The sequence below is a fragment of the Oryzias latipes genome, chromosome 7, assembly GCF_002234675.1.
Source record: "Oryzias latipes chromosome 7, ASM223467v1".
NCBI lineage: Eukaryota > Metazoa > Chordata > Actinopteri > Beloniformes > Adrianichthyidae > Oryzias > Oryzias latipes.
Window position 1 is genome coordinate 29,235,389 of NC_019865.2, and position 17,340 is coordinate 29,252,728.

The 17,340-nt window shown below is 40.9% G+C and overlaps 1 protein-coding gene across 5 annotated transcripts in view; it reads left to right on the forward strand.

Annotated features, from left to right (window-relative positions):
* Positions 1-17,340, forward strand: part of LOC101170824 (extracellular sulfatase Sulf-2) — an 88,834-nt gene that overhangs the window by 37,981 nt on the left and 33,513 nt on the right. The window contains exon 1 of one of the 5 annotated variants that reach the window (XM_011472954.3): positions 12,528-12,881. The exons of the other annotated variants lie outside the window; for them this stretch is intronic. The gene's annotated coding sequence lies outside the window, so the exon portion shown is untranslated. Of the gene's footprint in view, positions 1-12,527; positions 12,882-17,340 lie in introns of those variants that run through there. 5 annotated transcript variants of the gene reach the window in all.

A 17,340-nucleotide genomic window follows, 5' to 3' on the forward strand; every position in this document is an offset into this window, starting at 1 on the left:
AAAATGTCTGTCATGTCTGTCAGGGCAAAGCTGCAGCTAACTTGCTAATTGGGTATTTGTCCAATCTACTGTGGGTAAACCTCACAAACCAACAAAAGAAAAACACACACATACCCACTCACACACACACACACACACAGGTGCCAGGGACCCTGAGTACAGCCTGCCCGGCTGTCAGAGCCTCAGTCCTTCCCTCACTGCAAAGCTGGATATTGTCCCATTCTTTTTCTCATATTCATTCTTATTGACAGCGTTGGGAGTAGCTAATTACAAAAGTTTTTAATTACTATATTGATTGGGCAACTGATGATGTCCAGTAAGTTTTGTATAACAACAAAATAAGCGTCCAATGTGTTGTTGTTGAAAGAAACCAGACCATGAGGCATTTGGGAACCCAAAATGCCACTAATCCAACTACCCTCCTGTCGTGTTCGGGTCAAATCTGACCGTTTTACAACTTATAATACTCATAAATATTATGTTTTACATCTGATTACCTCAAGACCTTATGATATCCTTCACACTGTGTACTTGAACATATAAAAGTGATGATCACCTATTTCATTCAATTTTGAGTGTTTTAATCAACCTTGTTACACCTGTGGTGTTCCCGGTCAAAAGTGACCGTCATAGGAAATGAATGGGTATCCAGAGTAAATTCATTCAACATACAGAAAACATCCCCATACACACTGCCCCAGCTCACTCACACACTCTCTCACACTCACACACACACACACACCCTCACACACACACACACACACACACACACACAATTTCTTTTGTGGGTACACATGTCTTTCTGCTTATGTGCCGATCCTCTCACGTGAACCAACTTCCTAATGATACAATGTATCATATGTTTACACAGACTAGACAGGTGTCTTTTGAACCCATTTCTTTCCCATGCTTCTGTACCTATCACACGTGAACCACACCTTCCAGACTAATCAATGTATCATATGTTTACACAGACTAGATAGGTGTCTTTTATGTGAACCCATTTCTTTCCCACACTTCTGTACCTATCACACGTGAACCACACCTTCCAGACTAATCAATGTATCATTTTTACATACTATATATAGCTCGATGTTTGCCTTGCATTCCTTTTACTCTGAGCACAATGAGTAGACGACTGAAGCGTTTTTCTGTGGAAGAGGTTCTGGTCCAGGTTCTTGGGCATGATGAAGAGGGCACTGAAATTGAACCAGAGATAGAGGAGGATGTCTCTGAATTGGAAGACATCACAGATTTTGAACCAGACTCTGAGGAGACTGACCAGTCAACAGATGGAGAGGGAAAGGCACTTGAAGAACAGGCACCTGAGGAAACATTTCAGTCCAAAAGTGGACACTTGCTCTGGTCATCATCCCCCCAGGACCGAGGAGGTAGAGCGAGAGTGGAAAACATCATAAAGATGACACCAGGACCAACGCGTTATGCAGCATCTCGTGTGGATGACATCAAGTCCAGCTTCCAACTCTTTTTACCAGAGTCCATTGAGGGAATTATACTTGAGATGACAAATCTGGAGGGGAAGCGTGTGTTTGGGGACACCTGGAGAGAAATCGACCTGGTAGACCTCCAAGCCTACATAGGTCTGTTGATTTTAGCTGGAGTGTTGCCAGAAAAGGAAGCGTTGTGGCCTCTGTGCCCCTAGAGACATCAAAACGAGCCTGACATGCTGCAAATGTAATGCTTATGTTTGCAAGGCCCACTCTGACCTGAGTGTCACATGCCACTCATGTGCATGTATACACACACAAACACACACACACACACACACACACATACCCACACACACCCTGTTGAGTTTGGTGTTTGGTTTTCCATTTATTTTTTGTATTATATGTTCATTTTGTAGTTCATTTTCAGTGCCCAATTGTATTTTCACTGATGTTATTTAATGTTTACATCTACAAATTGTCGTTAGACACTACTTTTAAATGTTGTTCTCAACTAAAGAATGTTTAATAAAAAAATTGGTGGTGAAATTTTTTTTGTGTGCTAATTTAAGACCAGTTAAAACAGACCGGTCAATTTTGACCGGGAACACTAAAGTAGGGGGCTGAATGCGAACACGACCGGAGGGTTAAAAAAAAAAAATTTGTTGCTTGTGGTTGGTTATTTTAAGCTCTGTTGCATTCTCTTGGTTTTAAAACCTTGTTCACAAATGCCCTTACGGGTGGGTACAAGCTGTCTGTGGGTAATAGACGGGCAAACCTGTAGGGGCAGGTGGCCTGCAAGAAATATTAAGATCATAGACCACTTACGTAGTTAGCCCCAAACAGAGAAGATGTTCATGCACATTTTTCTAGGGGCATGCTGTGGTAGCAAGCACCTAAATAACACTAAATATCATTTTTTCAATCCAAATCCTGCGCACTGCACTAGGAGCCCATTACTGTTGGGTCCCGTGTGCACCCTGGAAATTAGGAAATCAGAGCAGAGGTTTGTGTGGTCATCCTATGGACTTTTACTCAGAACTAGCACATGCCAGGTGTGCAGCTTCTTTTTTGCAGTCCGTTAGGAGCCAGTACTCACATCTTACTAATGACTAGAGTATGGTGTGTGGGTGTGGTGTGAGAGCACCGTGCGACAGCATCACCTGCATCACATTATCCCTGCAAATGTCAAAATAAACTAACCACACGCACAACAATGCTACTTTTTGAAATGAGGTTCAAAGTATTTGCAACAGACATCTGCCCTCCCCATAAGATGCAGCCACTCCTCTCTACGACCCCCTACAACCAAAAAACCAAGTACTCTTCTGAGTGTGTTGTGTTGATTCTTCAGAGTTTGGTCTCTTGTTGTTGATGTACACTGGGCACAGTTATTTTAATCTGATAATTATATGTAGTATTTTATTTTTTAGTCTTTCTGAGTCACACAGATCTTATGTTCTTTGTTTTCCTTTTTTAATATTCAAAACCCTGTTTTAGCATTTTAAGAGACTACACTGATCTGCTCCTCTGGTTGGGCTTTCATTTTCACTTTACCAAAAATAATCAGTTTTGTTAGTAATCTACACTATAACATACCTTCGTCAAACCTATGAGAAATACTTGCTGGTACATTTGTCACTTCACATGTCATGCTGTACTTATCAAATAAAAAAATCCAAACAAATCAAATAAAAAATCAAATCATAGTAATGCATAAAATGAATCGCTAATGAATGAATCCACACCAGTGGACCCCCCCTACCCCCATTTTAAAACTAAAATGTCAATGGGCTAAAACATAAGAAGTTAAAACAGATATATAACCAGATAAGCCAATAAATAAACCTTAATAGACAGAAATGAATCAGTAAAAGTGGATAAAAAAATATGAAAAATGATTTAAAAGAGAAGTTACATAAGGAATAAGGTAAGGAATTTAGAAGTAACACAGGACTCAGATAAAACATGATATTAATTAAAACAGTTCTTTCTACAGAAGATCATTTCTGCAGCTTAGGTGCAATAAACGCCTGTTTAGAAAACTGTCCAACATGCTCATTCCACTGCAAGACATCACACCAACACCATCATTATTGGATGTCTTGAAGTTTTATTGGCATGCTTTTTCAAACGTTTTTGTTTGAGATGCAGAAAAGGGATGGGAACAGAACAGCACTGCATTTTTGTGTTTGAGCAGACTCATACTAAACAGATTAACCATGAATTCATCTTATAAGAGCTGTAATATGAGGAGACGAGCAACAATTCTGACAGGCATGCAGTGTTTAACCACTAGTTTGACCCTCAGAACTGCCTTCCAAAATTTCCTTTTAATATGCTCAGCCTGTAGGTTTTCAGTGTTTTCAGCCATTTCCAGTTTTGGTTTTGACTCTGCTTAGCTGTTGAACACCCGTCCACACACGGCACAGGTCATCTCAGCGGCCAAAGACGGACAGTTCCTCTCTAATCGGGTGTTGCTCAAGACTTTGGAAATCTCCAGGCTGGCACAAAACAATACAAAACATCATGTGCTTTATGTGCGGGTGTAGCACAAGACTGGCACGGAGCAGACTGTGTGTGAAGTAATTCTGCTTCACCTGCAAAGCCCACAGCACAGACGCTGACAAGCACACATATTTCCCTTAAGGTACATTTCTGGAGTTTAATTTGAAAATGTATGTACCAGGTCAGTCTTTGAGCAGGAATTTTTATTTTCTTGTAACCCCTTGTGCTATCTTAGATGACCCCACCCTTGCATTGATGTGTTATTCCTACCATGACAAAGGTGGATAAGGGTGGAAAGATTTCATGTAATTCATGGACACCAGTGAAGATCACAAATCATTGAGGAAAAAAGGTTCAGAGCACTGTCTAGTGGGTCTAGATGACCCAACTCCCGATGTTAAAGTGCCTAGGATAGCACAAGGGTTAAACGAAAACCTGTACGCTTATAAGTTTAATTATAAAAAAATATGCAATTTTAGAAAGATCTAATCTACAATTCACCACAAACTGTTACTTTGCAAATTCTGCTGTAAAGCCTCAGGACTTTATTAAGTGTCATGTTGTTGTTTTTCACCTTTTTGTGAGAATCAGCTTTAAAAGATTCGCACACTGATTTTTATGCCGGTTGCCCTTCCTGACAAAACCCTGTACTTTATCCGAGCTGGGGATGGGCACAGGGAGACCCAGACATGGGCCTGGTTGTGGCGTGAAGAGTCTTGCCTTCAGGACCCACACTGGATTGCGTTCCCTGGGAATCGAACCCTGATTTCCTGCGTACTGGTCCAGAACCCAGCTAACTGATTAGTTCATGCTGAACAGAGGCTAGGATGAAGCTGTTCAGATGAGAGTGACATCCTGCTGTTGACTTTTTTTCCCATCAGTTTGAGTCGAGCTGCTGTGAGGGAAACAGAGAAGCATCTCTTAGCCTGTCCGTCCCTCCCCTCCATCTGCCTCGCTGCTCATTATTCAGCTGAGCTGCCAGATTAAAACAGTTCATTATTCAGCAGGTCATTTCTGCAGCTCAGGTGTTCACTTCCATTTGACCTTTCCTTTCTATTCTTCTGTTCTTTCTCTCCATTGCTTTGTTCAAGCTTTAAAGCTGCCAGCAGGTTTGGTCAAACTTTGCTGTCTGAAGATGTCAAAGAATCATGCGAGTCTTTGAGCATCAACATGTTTCTGTCAGTCATTAAGCAACTGAACTCAAAAAAGATCTTCAAAGGGATTTTAGGATTTTGGCCAAACACCTGGTGACTTTTTTGGTTTTGAAACATACATTTTCTTTGTAAAAGCGCAAGTTTGATTCCTTTTGATACTTTCACTCTGACTAATAAGACGAGGACAACTGTAGTTCAGTTGGATCTGGAAAGTTAGAAAAAGACAACAAGAAACTTCCACTAGAAGATCAGGTCAGAACCAACTACAGCCAAGCTGCTTTTAGCTGCAATGCATCATTGGAACAAAGGAATGAAGGAGTTCAGATGCCCCCCCCCCCCCACACCCCCCCCCCCCCATTTGGATCCAGACATAAAACTTTGCTTTATGTCAAGAGCCATGACCCCGCCCGTTTCCTGGCTCTCCCTGACTACCAAAACCGACTGACTCAGTCCGGATGTGGACTCACCTGAGTCCACATCCGGACTCAGCAACAAGCATCAGCAACAAGCCGGTCAGGGAAAACTGAAAAATTGGAAGGGCTGTGGATCTCGAAGATGAGGGTTGGCCAACCCTGCAGTAGACGAATCTGTAGTAGAGACATTTTTGTTTTCTATTTTTTATTGTTTCTTGCCATGTGGCCAAAGCTTGTTTTGTATCTGTGAAGGACTTGTGCCTGAAAGTGAGATGCAATTAGCTGCTGTGCTTATTTGTAATTTCTTTTACTTCTTTGGAACACTGAACAGCAGATTTTGCTCCTTCACTGCAGTTTTTTATCTTTGATGTTGAGAAAGTTTTAGAAGAAAGTCAACCACAGTCGTGTCTCAGATGTGATTTCCATCTCAGATGGTAGACTTTATTTTATTCAGTGAATATTACCCAATCCCGGGAGGGAGGCAGAGATTTTAATATACATGAGAGGTGTACAAATGGAGGGGTATTGAACAGATGAGTGGTGGTGTAAATGAAGTGGTGGGTGGAGCCTGTAGTCCAATTTGGATGGGTGAGACAAAGGACAGGATGTGCAAATGAGGTTCAGTGTTCAGTGGATGGTTCTCTCCTCTCATCCTCTTCATGTAGCGGTGATGAATGCGTCAACACACGGCAGGTTGTCTGCATCTCTCCAGGGGTTTTACAGCACCAAACAAAAGAAACCACATGCCACTCATTCACCGTACTTTCCTCCACGTTTTTGTCAGCACACCGTCTTCAAAGGGAAGATATTGATTCCCCTTTTACCACTTTCCACAGTGTTTGCTCTTCCCTTTTAGAGCAATGCTTCTTCAGAACAAGCAGCTGAAGCAAAGGTCGTGTGGTGTTCGATGTGCTGAGTGAATCTAATAAAGTTTGTCTTTAACGTTTTGGAAGGTGGATTGATTTGCATGATATTTAGTGGGATTTAGACAATGGAGAAGGCACAATCAATCAAGTGCCAACATGTACCTATTGTCCCTGAAAGGACATTTAAATCCCACACTGTTTTCAGCTTTCTGATCCTTATGACATATCTGTGATTTGTTTGGTCAAAACTCCAAAAAGACAGAATACCACCCTTCCTATCAGAACTTTATGATATCAGAACACTTTTTTTTTACTTTTACTTGGCTGGTCCGACACCAGAGAGGCAAATTCTGTATTGCTTTGTGGTGAAATGATGATAAGGGATCTTTGAATCCTTGAATTCCTTACAGCTTGATTCATAATTTTACAAGGGGTGCAGTAGGACGCCTCTTTATCTGTAGTAAAAGAAGAATCACATCTCTCATAGTTCTCCATTTTCTTAGCAGTGCACCTCAGGCCTACGCACATTTGCAGCACACTGCAAGGCTGTTTCGAAAGATGCTAAAACTAGGATGTGAAGGTTACATTTCTGAAGCTTCTCTGATGTGAAACCAGAAACCTATGTCATCTAGGGAGGCAGATGCTGTGTCATTTCATCATAAGTTATAATAATAAACCTGATGGCATGCTGTGTCAGTGCAGTCATGAGGTGTAGTTGATAGTATACTGACTACCATGACGGTGGTCACACTAGTAAAGAAGCACTGCAGTTACAAAAACGTTCAGTTTACTGAGATCCAACATCAAATGTTGACCACTTTTAACCCTTGGGGTCTAGATGACCCCACTCCCAATGTTAAAGTAGGATAGCACAAGGGTTACAGGTACTGAAAACCTAAAAGCTCAGCTTACCCCCCCTTTAAAAGGAAATTGCATTAAAATCCTGATAATGAGGGTTTTGTTTTAAATGTTCAATTAAATATAAATAAGAACAATAGTGAGATAAAGTGCATGAATCAGCTGTGTTTCCGATGGGTGGAGGTGATGACTGTGAATCAAATCTCAGTCTGCACCGGGTTTGTCTCCCTGTTCTGTAGCAACTGATTATCTTCAAACGGTTGTACTGAGATCTAATTTGTCTTTGTTCATTTTCATGCAAACTAGGTGAAGGCAGGGTTGAAGTCTTGTCCAAATCATCTTTTGATTTGTGGTAAAAGCATTTCCAGGGGTCTTCTAATTATTATTATGGCGTTTTTAGCTAAATCAAAAAACGTATGCTGTTTTCTCAGACATAGTTTCTGCAGAGCAGCAGGAGCTAATCAGAAATTCACTTGGGAGCAGTGTAGGCCTCCTCCCCCTTCCTGTCACCCATCTGTTTACACTCTCCCACTAGCTTACAGTCACTCACAACTCCAAGCTAACAGTAGCGTTGCAAAAAAAATGGGAGCAACATCGTAGCTATACATCCGTAGAGTTTAGATCCAGATTCCAGGTCAACGATTTGAATAAAGGAAATGAAATACTCAAAAATGCATTTTGATCTTAATTTTCTTTCTAAATGTCGTCCATCATCAGAAAAATGCAACAAGAACATGTTAAAAACACCAAAAACGCCATTTTCATTGGAGTGGGTCTTTAAATGTTAAAGTGCAAGTGTGGTCCTTTAATGTTTATGTTAATGCTAGCTTCTTTAGAACACAAACATAACCTAAATCCTCAAGGGAATTGATTAGCAAGACAATTAATTGTAACTTAAAGCCCTGCCTTAAATGTCTTTATTTTTACAGATATCCAGCTGCTTTTTTAAATTATATAGAAGACTATATGAATGTTTCATATAAATAGTGTTGCATTAATAACAAAGAAGATTTACTTGATGCACATACAGTAAAAAATTTTGAAAAATAACTAAGCTTGATGACAACAAAACTCCACATAAATAGATTAGAGTATTTTCAGAACAAAACAGTTGTTCCTCCTTTCATTTGTACATATTTTAATTTATTCCAAAAGTTCACATGAGAAAGGAAAGGAGTTTTTTTAAAACACCAGATTGTGCAGCAATATTGGTTACAATTGTGTTTTTGAAAAGAACAAATAAAAGACGGTGAAAACGTATTTACTGTACCATTTGGACATGGTCAGCAACAATACTCTGATAGGCTGTGGTGGTATATTTGCTGACCATGTCCATCCCTTAATGACCACAGTGAACCATCTTCTGATGTTTACTTCCAGCAGGATAAGACACCATGTCATAAAGCTGGAATCATCTCAGACTGGTTTCTTGAACATGACAATGAGTTCACTGGACTCAAATGGTCTCCACAGTCACCTGATCTCAACCAAATGGAGAACCTTTGGGATGTGGTGGAACAGGAGATCAGCATCATGGATGTTCAGCCCACAAATCTGCAGCTACTGTGTGATGCCGTCATGTCAATGTGGACCAAACTCTCTGAGGAATGTTTCCAGTACCTTGTTGAATCTGTGCCACCAAGGATTAAAGCAGTTCTGAAGGAATATCCAACCCGGTACTAGCAAGGTGAACCTAATAAATTGCATGGAAGCGTGCTTGCAAATGAAAAACAAATATCAAGTTCATCTGCATGAACTGACTGCTAATGAGATGTTTGGAACTTCAAACACACAATATCTGAAAGGATGTAGCTGCTGTAAATTTAGAAAAAAACAGTGATAACGTTTTCATCGTCTTTTATTTGTGCTTTTCAAAAACACAATTAGTACTAAGAGGCCCAAAGTGTGCCAAGAAAATATCTCCCACACCATGACACCACCACCACCAGCTTTAACCGTTGATACAAGCCAAGATGGATCCATGCTTTCATGTTGTTGACGCCAAATTCTGACCCTACCATCTGAAGGTAGCAGCAGAAATGGAGACTCATCAGACCAGACAACATTTTTCAATCTTCTATTGTCCAGTTCTGTTGAGTCTGTGTGAATTGTAGCCTCAGTTTCCTGTTCTTAGCTGAAAGGAGTGACACCCGGTGTGGTTTCCTGCTTCTGTAGACCATCTGCCTCCAGGTTGGACGTGTTGTGCGTTCAGAGATGCTCCGCCCACAGAACTGCCACTTACTGGATATTTTCTCTTTTTCTGACCTTTCTCTGTAAACCCTAGAGATGGTTGTGGGTGAAAATGCCAGTAGATCAGCAGTTTCTGAAATCCTCAGACCAGCCTGTCTGGCACCAACAACCATGCTACATTCAAAGTCCATTCAATCACCTTTCTTCCTCATTCTGGTGCTCAGTTTGAACTGCAGCAGATCATCTGGACCATGTCTACACAACTAAATGCATCGAGTTCCTGCCATGTGATTGGCTGATCAGAAATTTGCATTAATGAGCAGTTGGACAGGTACCTAATAAAGCTGCCGGTGAGTGTAGACTTGTGTTTTACTGCAGAAGTTTCAGGTTCATTTCTGAGTGCTTACCAGTATATGACTGTCAGTGGAGAGAGAGAGAGAACACAAAGAGGAGAGAAACAGCTTCAGAGTTTAAAGATGAAAAACAAAACAAAAGTGAGGCTGTTGATTAAACCAAAATCTGAACTGTTTGCTGTTAATTTAGTCAACCACAAGGAGACAGTATTTTTAACAAAGAACATGGATCCACCCTTCTCCCCCAAAGAAATGTGTGTGAAGTTGGGGGGTAAGCACCCCTAAACAAGTAATCTTACAGTCACTCCTGCTAAAACCCCAAATAAGGACTTTAAAGTGGTGTGTGCACTGTGCAGGCAAATATTTAAGCAGGACTTGACTACTAAGGCAGATGTGTAAGAAATGAAAGTCACAAAGTCTACATTTTAAAAGGGGGTTTAGTGCTCTACAGATGTGTACATCACTGCAGAAGTGCATGGAGAGTAGAGAGTGTGCACATGGAACAAAAGTGCTGCTGGAAGAAAGGAAACGGTCTATTGCCCTTAACACTGGAGACGTCGCCTGCGACACCTAAGTAACACACGTTCTTTGACATACTGTAAATCCTCGACCGTTTATGTGATCAACGGGAATCTGCAGATTCTGACGCGGGAAAAGCAACTTTTCTCCGGGACAGAATCAGCTGATTCAAGTTAAGTGCATCAACACTTCACTGCTCCGAAGAGTTGCATTTCAGTACAAAACTGCTTTTCTCTGCCTCCGAATCCTTTGGAATTATGGTAATTGCGTAAACGTCAGTCAGAAGTTCCTTTGCTATTTCGCAGATCACCTTTCACGGTCTTGCTGTTTTGCAGATTTCTTTACAGCGTTCACTCCGTACTGTGTCTTCTGTACAGAGATGCTGCACATGCAATTTGACAGAGTTAAGTAAATCCTCGATCAAGGCGAATCTTTGTTTTCACTCTATAAAACTATAACGTTATTTCTATGAAGGTTTGAGCTTCGAGAGTTTAAACAAGAGAGAAACGTTTTAAAATGTTCATGTCTGTCCGAGAAAAGTGGATAAAGTGTGTAGTGAGGGGCTGTACAGCCTAAATATATCTGTAATCTCACTCCACAGAATTCAACTATTGCAGGTTATTTATGGAACGTATCCCCCACGATAAACGAGGGAAGACTCTAGTCAGAAGAGTTCCAGTGTTTAGAGGGTTAAAGCTGATCTGAGATGGTCCGAACACAGCTGTAAGGCATATGACAGCAGTGACAGAAGCGCTGCCTGCTCCCTCCTCCTATAATTCCACAACAGCACAGGAACGTTTTCTATTACGTTACCAAAAACAATGAGGCCACCTGTTTTTTTTCTGGGTTTGCGTGACGGTTATCACATGACAACCGTCAGATGACTCAACACACTGTTAATTGTGAAAGGGGCCTCACACAGTCATTGAATTGCTTTAAGCGTCCCGCTGAATTGAATTAAAGGTTAAACTTTAGAAGAACCAAGACGAGAAGCTTATAGTTATTTAGTGTTTAACTTTTGACATTTCGATAAGCAAAACTGTTAACCCTTTACAGAAAATAGCATTAAAACAGCTTTCTGTAGAAGAGATTTCATCTGAACGTGTTTGGCAGTGGTTTCAAGTGCCGAAGTGAACATAGTGAAGACGAGGTCTCTGGAGATGTGCAAAGCGAAACAGCAGAAGCCTGAAAGTGTGATGTGCTTTCACATTGGACCATCATGAGGCTGCTCGTGTCGCTTTCATCAATAAAGCAGAGGAGTTCATTTGACATGACGAGAGGCATCACTCTACTGCTTCTTCTGCAGATAAATCATTCATTCATGGAGCTGAGTGTCAGTTTAAACATTGCATAATATAAATCATGAACTATGGAGTTCTGCTTTGCAAATCAGGTCTGGTCAAAGGTGGGAGGTCAGAGTAGTGGTGGCGTGTAGAGGAGGGCAGAAAGGGTGAGTTGCGCCTGCGGCCCATACATACGGCCCTGCGGCTTTGATTTGCATTGTTTCTTGTTCTTTTTTTTTGCAGAGGTGTTTCTTTTTATTTGTTGTGTTAATTTTATTAGCAACATCATTTCTTTTTATTTTCTGTGATGTTTTTTGTTTTTTGCTTCCACACTTTTTTTTGCTGTGATGTCATGTCTGACAACCGTAAAAGTCCAAGTGTTTCAAAAAACGAAGAACCAAATTCTTGAACGATAACCTGAGAGTCTGATGTTTTTTTTTTTACCTGTCCTGTCCAGCAACTGAGCAAACAGATGAGAGCTGAACTCTTGTGTTGCACAGAGTTTGGTGTTGCAACAGGGGCTAATGGATCTTCTGACACACGAGGGGTATATTTGTATAAACTGATGCTAGATGACTTTAGGTTGCTGCTGCCTTAATCTGTTGAATCAGAGAGACACTACAAAAAATTAACAAGAAAAATAAGACGGAAATCCAAGACAAAGCGTGTGGCTGCTAAGTGTCAGCTTCTTATTTTTTTAGTCTATCTGCTGTTTTGAAATGCTTGCTAATAAAGCTTTGCAGAATATTCCGGTATTAGTACCTGTGCTTTAAAAGAACAACTTGTGCGCTTGAAATCCTGAGGTGAGTCTGAAAAAAAGAGAACAGGAGGTGAAAAAGAGACAAATGTATTTAGCCAGAGGAGGGGATAGAGGAATAGAGGGAGCGGAAAGAGAGAGAGAGAGGTTTATAAAGATGAACAGAGAGAGGGAGAGACAGAGGGAGGAGAACAGCAGCAGCGGCAGCAGCAGCAGATCAGCTGCTGTTCCTAGCAGAGGACTGCAGCTGTCGAAGGGAAGTAGCCGCTACCACAAGGATCACTGCGATGTCTGCCACCATGGCAACAGCTAGTGGGAGCTGAGCTAAGAAGCAGAAAACTGACGGTTTGGTGCCGTGGCCAACGAGCAAGGCAGCTAGCCAGGTGTCGGGCTTCTTTAAACAAAAAAAGAAGAAGTGATGGAGACTAAGCTCAAAGATTTATTTAAAAATCATTTTTGAGGAAGTCAGAAAGTTGGAGGAAGGAAACGTGAGGGACGTGTATCTCTGCTCTGTCAGCTCAGTGTTCCGCAGGTTTGTGTGATTTTTGTCTTCTCTTTTCTGTTGGACCAACTTCCTCTTTTTAATTCACCTAAATAAAGTAAGTGCTTTTCCCTGCTATTTTACAAAGACCTTCCATGGCTTGAGAAGTAACATACTTGATTGGAGCTCAAAGTTAAACTGACAGTGTTAACTTGAAACTAATATTTGCTGCTGTACGCTCACTCCCAAAGCTCGATGTGAATGACTTACTGAAGTACCATAGCTGAGGAAACCACAATCCCTCTAGATGTTGAAGACGAGTGAGAGTGGCTCTAAGGGAGCCTCAACTGGATTTGCTGCAGGTTACATTTTTGGAGAGTGAAGTTAAGTTAAAGTCTCTGCGCTCATGGCTCACAGATCCGTTACAGGATCTTAGAATTTACTTCAACTAATTCTTGAAGAGGCTGTCTGTGGGAGGGGCAGAGTCACTGGCTGCAGCATTACCTGGTACTTAGCAGGCAGAAAGCGACAGTGGAGAGAAACAACTCTCTGTAAAAGAAATATTTAGGAAGAAACTTTAGCTGAACCAGTTGGAGCCTGAAAAGACAGGAAAGTGACGTGCAAGTGTTAAAACACAGGAGCATCTTTTGAAGGACAAAATGAATAAGTTAATACCTACGGAAGTGAGAGAACAGGATGAACACAGAATTAGCTAAACGTCTGGTAGAATACAGAAGAGGTATGAAAGCAGCTGCAACATGTAAAGGGAGGAAAACAGACTAAATCATAATCCCTTTAACATGTGTAACAAGGCAGAAAAAATTTCTCTTTTTTTGTTTTTAAGATTCAAAACTTCTTAAGGAGCCGGTATTTGACAAACCAGAAGAAACAGAAACGTCAGAAACATTTTGGATGAAACAGAAAAAATGTGCTGTTTCTTTTCCCACTTCCCCTAATCTGTGTTTTTTTCTTTGAAGCAATGAAACTCTTAGGTTGACATTTTTAGAGGTTCTGCTGAAGGTTTCAGTGCCCACTCAGACCTCAGTAAAAAACAGAGCAACATGTGTTGGAAGAAAAAAAAGTGCATAAGAGTCATTTTAGGTGATCTGAAGTAAGGAATCTAAGCACTCTGTGCAGTTATGGCTTGTAGTGTTTTAGCAGTGAAAAAAACTCATTCTGGTCAACAAAGGACATCACACAATTATTGTGAGTCAGAGGCGATGTGGCAGAAGCATCCTAAGATAGTCTTGAAAAGTGCATTTACACTGACAGGAAAGGGCTTCACCAGGCTATAATGTCATAGACACTTCTGGCAATTTTGAAATATCACCCAAACTTTGCTGCGGATCTCTGACTAAATATGAGACTGAGTGACTCCTCCCCCTGGCCTTCAAACAGGAAGTACCTGCCGGCTCCGAGAAGCCAAAATTCCATAGACTTCTATAGAGAAATAAACAGCTGTTACTCGGTTATTCTATTGATTAGAAGAACCATTGTGGATCTGATACCTTTTTTAACATGTTTTTAAAAATCCTCTTTTTCTTCCTAATATTTTTTCTGTAGTAAACGTCATTCAAGCTATAAACTGACCAATCAGAGGCCTCAATAAAAGTAGTTGGTCTCTAGTCCAACATTTGAAACATTTCATTCACAAATTCTCTCTAGACAGCTTCCAGTGGAAGTGTGTGGACCTCCAACAAGCTCACTCCTGATTGGTGACAGTAGTTGCCATAGAAACAATGACTCAGACCGACTCGAATCAAACGTGGCTAACTGACAATTTCTGGTTCCAATATGGCGACGTCTGTGTCTCGAAAACATTGCGACTGAATTGACTTCACTTAGTTTGAGGCAGAAGCAAGTCATTTTCTATGGGTGACGTCACACTCAACTCACTTGGTCCAGTTCTCATGTACAGTCATTGGCGTGGATCAAGAAGTTGACCTTTAGTCCAGTTAGGAAGAAAAGTTTGGGTTTCATGGATGTGAACAAAAGATGGTAAATTACCCAGACAGAGTGCTTCGTTAGTGAAAAAGAAAAGTCCCAGGACAAATCAGAGGAAGCTTAAATCCCAAAACAACCTGAAATATCTTGTAGGTCTTTGTGGTGGAGTGAACAGGTTCCTGTAGATTTATGATAACTAGAGAAGCAGATGGAAATATTCTTATGTGCTTCTTCAACTTCAATGCGTAAAGAAACTTTTTTCCCATAGGGGCTGAATTAACCTGGGCCACTGTGAAGCAGAGGCCGATCGGTCAATTGCTGATCACAAGGTCGCAGATTCAGATCCCACCTTGCCTGCCTGTGTGTCGAAGTGTCCTTGAGCAAAGCACTGGACCAACTTATAGGTTGGCAGCAGAGCCGTCATCAGTGTGTGAATGGAACTGTGAAGTGCTTTGGGCCGTAATCATAGTCATTTATAAGTATTCGCAACAAGTATTAAGATTAGCATTAGTATTAAGTTAACGAATATTAATATCGTTCTTCAACAACAAGTCACTGAAATAAATATCCTCGTTTGTTCTGGTTTTCCAGATGTGAGCATTAGTTATGTGCATGATATGAGAGAAGAGGCTCCTTGTGTCTAAAGTTTCCCCTTCCGCTGAAAACAGAGCTCCTATTTGTGGGAAAATAACCTCACATGACACGTTTTGGCTCTAATTTCATTTGTTCTTTAACAGCCAATAGGGGAAACGCTCAAAAGCTGCATTTTATTCACAGAATGCTGTTGGACAGATTTCGGCTTTAATATTTACGACTGGGAGTCTCTGAAATAAGTACGGCAGTGTCTGGTGGTTTTACATTATTATTTAATCAATAATGTGTTGTAATTATGTAAGGACTGACATCTGTGAATTGGCTTCCAGTCAAGTATTTGATAAATGATACTCAGGTGTGTTTAAATATGACCTGGTTGTCTTTTTCTGTCCCTGGTCTTGGTTGGAGTTTGTTACGGGTTTTGGGTAATGACTCCACTTAGCTAGATCTAGAAAATGGTGGATTTTTTTTGGCGGTTTGGTCAGCTTCAGTCCATGTGTCACTGCTATAAGTGCTGTGAACACCAACCGAATCAGGTGAAATTGTGGGTGTGGTCCATCTGACACAGAAATGTGGGATCACGTAAGTGTGAAAACAACTAAAGTTTAATTTGTCAAACAACAACTGCATCATATAATTGAATATGATTATTGTGAGAACACGAAGAATCTGCTTAAAACAAAAACCTTTTACACACTGCACACTACGGACAGAGTCAGGAGTCTGAGTTTAAACTAAACCCAAGCTCTCAGTCTTGGAGTAGGACTGCAGACTCAGCGTTATCACCTGGCACACTGCAGCCATGCGTGGAGAGTCTGAGCCTCCAGCGTCACATTGTTCCATTGTTGATCGATATTTGTCACTGAAACCACTTTGATCCAGCAATCCTCAGCCCAAGACTGCTTTTCTCTTAAAACTGGAAGCGTTTTTTCTCCCTCGTAAGGTTTTGAGTAGCTTTTTCACTATTGCTTTTTGGAATCTAACATCCTTCAACTTATTGTATTAGCTCTCGAACAAAAACCTTCTACTAATGGTTTACATTTATTTTGCTTCAAAACAAACTATTACCACAAGAAGTTTCATTGTTTGTTTCTTATATCATGGTGTTTGATTAGAAAATGTAGAGTTTAGCAGAACCTCTGATTAAGGTGATACTCAGAATTTCTGGTTTCAGGAAGGCTAATCAGTGTAAACTAACTCTAGAATAAATAAAACACACGCAAACAGGAGAAAGCCATCATCAGTGGAGCTCAGATTCATGGATTAACCATTGCAACCACAAAAACCCAACATGTCAGCGGAAGAGTTCACGTTTCAGCAACGACAAGGGACACGCAGCCAGATTGTTGCTGCTGAAATGAACTCATGAGATGAATTAAAAAAATAATGTACATATAATGTACACGCTGTTATGTGACTTTAAGACAGTCTGAATGACCAAAAGCACAGCTGTAGCAGATGGTGTTAACCCTCTACACATGTACAGGGCCCTAGTTTGGCAGAATTATCTGCTGCGGTAACAGAACCCAAAATATGATGCCCATGCATGAGAACTATTTGGGTCTGAAGGGGTTAAATAGAAAACTCTTAAAGCCTAACGGTCAATGTGACTAAATTGAAATGATAAATGCTGTTCTGTGATCAAATACATCAAGCATACTTCTTGCAATGAAATGTCTTAATGTCTGAAGAGGTGATCTCCATCCACCTCCAAATGGACTCTGCATGATGTGCTTACAGCGGGAATGTAAACTGGTTCCGATCTGGGCAGACTTTAGACAACATTAACCTTTTTGAGACTAGGAAGGTACCACAGTGGGGAAGATCCAGATGAGCAGTCAAACACAGCTAATAGAGAAACCACTAAATATGTGGCGGTATTTCCCCATGATTGGTGAAAAGATAAATGAGGCGGTTGAAGACCTGAGGAGTGAAGAAGCTGTGATTGAGTCCAGCTGGGTTCCCAAACCAG